General features: G+C 36.3%; 1 long non-coding RNA gene across 2 annotated transcripts; it reads left to right on the top strand.

The window, feature by feature from the left end:
- Positions 1–2288: 2288 nt before the first annotated feature.
- Positions 2289–4849, top strand: LOC122329247. 2 transcript variants are annotated; one of them, XR_006247890.1, is made up of 4 exons: positions 2289–2402; positions 3293–3337; positions 3479–3631; positions 4233–4849. It is a non-coding gene; the product is annotated as an uncharacterized LOC122329247 (long non-coding RNA). The 2 variants fall into 2 exon arrangements; XR_006247891.1 differs by having other exon boundaries at positions 2295–2410.
- Positions 4850–5562: the final 713 nt, after the last annotated feature.

Here is a 5562-nt window from a genome sequence, read left to right as displayed (position 1 = left end):
TGTCCTCCCACCTCGACCGGGGGCTTGAAAAGTGTGTGACAAATAAGCATATCATTGAAAAATAGGAAAAACAGTGGATAGGAGATACATAGTTGAGGTTATTGCCCCTCCAGCCTTATAAAACAAAGGGTCCTTTAAAAGCTCATAACTCATATCATTTCTATCGCTTCTGTGAGCACTAATGGAAAAGAATGTGTTGATATTGTCAGGACCAGTAACATCTCATTTAGCTTGTCTCTGCGGTTGCCATAGATACAGCACACCGCATGCTAATTATGCAGCGGTCAGGCTGCAGCCGAGGGTCTGAGTCTTTTATTAACCTGAATTTTTGTTCCAGGAACTCCACAGAGACACACTCCTGCACAATCAGTCGTGTGTTGACGGAGCAGGATAGCATGAGATATGCTTATTAATATGGGTTGATATGTGTATGTTAGATTAAGCGCTATTTTAAGATCTAGCGTGTGTGTTACTAGGCAATCTTTATATAGCCTTGAACATTCGGAGCTTCAGGCACACAAGAAGATCTTGTTATGCCGTGAGTGTCTGTCAAGACGACGACGACACTGCCTTTTTTAAAGGATGCTACTCAGACATATTAGCATTCAGAAAACTTTCTTAATCATTGGGACACTTTCGTCTTGATTTCACAGTGGGATCTTGATCCTTGTATCAGATCGCTTCGGTGCTTTGTGGCTCCTTGTGGAATAAGTCTGGAAACTGTTTTTAGGAGAAACTTCTGATAGAGAAAAAATTCTTGGGATCCAAGAAGACAAAATGCTGAATAAGCAGTTTCTATGGCAGTGCACCAGAACTGAACATTCTTTATTGTACCACGTATCCACATTTTTTTCTTATTATAAAACACAAATGTGGCCTTTGTTTGTTGAAAAGAGGTAAAAAAAACAAAAGCAAAATTGAATTTAATTGAATTCGTTATGAAAAGTCATATTTAAACTGCTAAAATATTATCTTTTTTGTTGGATTTATTAAATGCAGCTTAATTGTGTCTGCATTAGGATTGAAGCTTGTCTGTATTCATACACATGGCCCTTCTTTTCTTTATAAAGTAAATAAAAAAGTGAAGTACCTTAAAACTAAATAGCTGTATTATTTGCATAATATGAAAAAGGTATATATAAACGTGTATACATGTATATAAGCCTAAATGTGTATAAAAAAACTAAGCATATACAAATGTATTTTCATCTAAATATTATTGATCATATTAAGTCTAAGCCAGGACTATAGTTGAATTTGGACATTAAAGTAATTAAAAAAACTCATCTTGAGATAAAACAGAGGCACTGATATTTTTTTAACATTAAGTTAGAACAGCTCAGACTTACACTTTATAGGCTTAAGCCTTGTCTTTGAAACAGTGTGTTATTTTCTGTTTCTTTGTAATTTTTTACTAGCATTTGTGATGATAATAATAATAAAAATGGAGTTTTTCATTGTACCTCTGCTTTCACTATGCCTTCATTCATCAGATGTTAAATGCTGCAGGCAGCAGCCAATCACACCGAGGCACAGACAGTGACCTCTGTCGCAGGCACTTCAGAGTTTGCTGGTATAGTGCTGGAGTTTCTATCTCATTTCGTGCAAACACATTAAACTCTGTCGGATTGTCAAAATTCGTATTTTCTACCTCCAGCTATTTTCGGAGTGTCTTAAAAATGCATCGCTCATGCATTAATGCACAGAACAACAAATAAAAACAGCGGAACGCAAGAACGAGTCTGCCTCTGAAAGATTGATCGTGACGTGGATTTCAGTCGACTGAACTAGAATCAGCAACTCCGTTCTCGATCCCGTCCGTGTAAGAGGTAGACCTGGCCCTAGAACGGCTGATGCTGTTGTGCGAGTTAATGAGGTCTCTGGAGCGGTTCTGGTGAGGGCAGGACGGGCACGCGGTGACTCAGCAGACTCAGCACAGCCTGGCCAAGCATCCATCACTCCGCAGGCAGCCAGCGCTGAGGAACCTGCTGTTCTTTTGACTCTTGGCTGATGATCTCCTGCTGGGCACAGCTACTGTGCTTGCTGAACTCGGTCTGACAGCTTCCTCCAAATCGCTTTCTTGTTGCGTTCCTGTGCCATAGATGTTCCTGGCCTAAACTGAACACATTCTCTTTGAATCCTCGTAGCGTGTCTTTCGAATCGGGAGCTGGAAGAGATTGGTAAATAATTCATCGGGCCACGTGTGCCGTCTCTTGAGTAAATAAGGGTGCAGCTCTGCCTGACGACCATTAGTGGTGTGTTTTCTTAGCCTAGCGTTACGAGCCAAAGTTCAGAGTGTTTGTGTTGAAGGAAGGGAAGCGTCTTACTGTATTACCTTCAGGTTTTGGATGGTTCAGTGTGTTTTTAATATGTCCCAGTGTGCGCTTTGCTGTTGCTTGGAGGTAAATAGGTAAAGCATCTCACCAGTGGTTATTTGTGTCACCAGAGTTCTACTTCCTGGCTATGTTGTTTTTCTTTTTTTTTTAATAATAATAACAAGCAAAAATATGCTCATAATATGTTTTTTCTTTTTCCATTATGATGCAAACCTATGATAATCTCGTTATTTGTATAAGGTTATTAAACATTTTTAGAAATAATAATTCCTGTCACATGATCCTTCAGAAATCATTCTATATGCTAATTTGAGGCACAAGAAACATTTCCTGATATTATCAGTATTGAAGATATTTAGAATGCATTTATGTTTTCGGAAACTTGACGCATTTTGAATCCAGGATTCTTAGCTGAATTTATTAAGAGACTTTTTGTAATGTTACGCTATCACTTTTGATCAATATTATAGTTCCTTTACTGAGTAAATACATTTTTGTCATTTATTTCTGAATGAATTTCTTTCAACACAAATTTACTGACCCACAAACTTATGAACGGTGGTGTATGAGATGTTAAAGAGATGTTAAAGTTCACATTAAATAAAAAGGAGTCTGTTGCACTTTTTGCACATTTCTTTGTGGACGTTTAAGATTTTAATTGTTATTCCAATTACATTGGTTTATGTAGATGCTTTTAAGTTAGTCAAAGATCAGTATGTGCATTTTCTGAGAATCAAACAAATGATCCTGGCATTGTTAGCATAATGCAAAAACAATCAAATAAAAAACAATTAGCTTAACAGAAGTGGTTTAATTCAACTGTATTGAAAAAAAGAATTTCGGTTATTCACATACATCAAAAGAAATCAAAAGAAATTCGTACAGGTTTAGAATTAAATTTCAAATGATGCAAACACATAGTTCACAGTAAATCAACTGTTTTCCACTTCCTGTAGTTTGACACCTGCCAGTGAATAACTCCGGGGATAATTTTGAAGCTGGTATGTTATGCTATGCTATTCTACACTATTTCAGTACCGTGTACCACCATTGGATTGTGGATCGTTTTCATAGTACCCAGATCCACAGACACTAAACTTAAAATTAACCAGCAGCTGTTCTCGCGTTATCTTATCCTACAGATACAGATTCCCAAAATGCTTCTGTTCAAGAGTACAACTGGAGAGACTTTCTGAGACTGGGCTATTCTGGACAGGACTCCTCATGTGGCCGTGTGACTGTGGTTCGAAGGGAATTGGAAATGATGACATCTTTGATGGAGTGAACTATTTATGGTGAGTATTGGCCGATCCAAATGGGAACTGCACTAATAGTTTCCTGTGGGTGTGGGAGTGACATCAGAAGTCAGTAATGTCAATATTAGAAGGCTATATGAATCTGCAGATGGGGTCATTTTATGTATAGTATTCATACTGATTATAATACAATATAAAGCAGATTTTTGAGTGGTTTTATAATAATTAAGAACATTGTTTGACTAATGAAATAATTTTTGCCATTTCTCTGTAGCATCATTCACATTTTCGAAGCATTTTTATTATGTATTCCAATTGAGATTTAATTGATATTTAATAATGGATTGTCCTATTTTATTGTCTGGGTCTGGAACTAGAATAAAACAATTAAATCGGACTTCACATATAGAAAGCATTTTTAAAGTGGTAAAAAAAAATTATGAAGACACTATAAAATGTTGTAATGCTGTCTCCATATAAATAAATTACATACGTAAGTTTTAATAAACTATCAACACCTGCAAAATACAAGCTGATGTAACGCAGGCAGTAGTTTGAGCTGTCTTGATGTGATTAAGACGATGACATATGTGCACATCTCTGCTGCTCTTCAGTGTGAGCTAATGTTTCTGTTTTTCAGGTAGGGAAATATCCTCTCAGCTCACACTGTGCTGACAGCCTCGGATGAATCACCCTCGTTTATTCTGCTGATGCTGCAGGTATACGAGAGCCAGGAATTTAATATGCGGCTGTGGGAGAGAAGAGCTACGGGTGCTGGAGAGGATCAATAATTGAAAGGTCACGCAGAGTGGCTGAACTGCTATACATGAGCCATAAGAGGAGCTCATTGTGTATTTGTGTGTGTGGTTTCTTGCTGCATGCTTGGGGAATCAGATAAGATGAGTCTTTTTTTAGGCATGTGTGTGGATTGTGACATGTGAAACACAATGGTCTTATTTGCCCTGCCACATTATTTAGCATAAATTGTTATATACTATATAATAGAAGGTAAGGTTTAATAATCTAGAAATAAAAACAAACAAACAATCATATCGAATATATAATATCTGCAGATGTTGAGATTTCTACCTTATTATCTTAAAAAGAAAAATTGTATTGCTCAGTGATACGGAAGATGATTCGATGTTTGGTCCTGGAAGAGTTTGATAAGAATTTCTTATTGACTTTGGATTTCAGACTGAAACCGAAACAGTTTGTGGTATTATGGAGATCTCTTCTAAAACACAAATTAAATTCGTTATTAAATTCGTTATTAAATTAGTTATCGTTAAATGGAGTTTCTTATAAAACACAAATTAAATTCGTCCATTTGCTCTTTGATGAGACACTGAAGAAATTTCATGCAAAATTCTGCAGGGATGCATTGATTTGATCAAAAGTGATAATAAATACATTTATAATGTTACACGATATTTCTATTACACATAAATGCTATTCCTTTGATCTTTCTGTTCATTAATCCTGAAAAAAGGAAGTGTGGTTTGTTTCATCAACATACTAGAATGATCATGTGACACTGAAGATTGGAGTAATAATGCTGACAGAAATGAACAAGTTTTAAAATAGTTTTAAATTATAGTATTTCACACTAGTACTGTTTTACTGTATTTATATTAATAAACGCAGTCTTGGTGAGCTTAAAAACAGAGACTTAAAAACATTCTTTTCTTATGGTAGTGTCTGATTTTTGTACATTTTGATTTTGTTTATTTTCTAAAACTCTCTGTCAGGGCATTCACTTTCTTAGTCTCACTATCTGCAGCTCCGCACCCAAGTTATAGAGATATATATTGCAGTCTTCCTCTTCAAAGCAGCATGTTTTCACCAGAGCCTGCATGAAAGCCTTTGAAGAGGAAACCAGTCTTTTGCTTCACTGAAGCTTTTTAACAGTGACTGTTCAGACTTGCAGCTGATATATCTAGAGGCTAAGCGTTTCACCTGATTATACC

This window comes from Puntigrus tetrazona, chromosome 23, assembly GCF_018831695.1.
Source record: "Puntigrus tetrazona isolate hp1 chromosome 23, ASM1883169v1, whole genome shotgun sequence".
Lineage (NCBI taxonomy): Eukaryota > Metazoa > Chordata > Actinopteri > Cypriniformes > Cyprinidae > Puntigrus > Puntigrus tetrazona.
The sequence above is the reverse complement of the archived record's forward strand: the minus strand, read 5'-3'. Positions and strand labels throughout refer to the sequence as shown.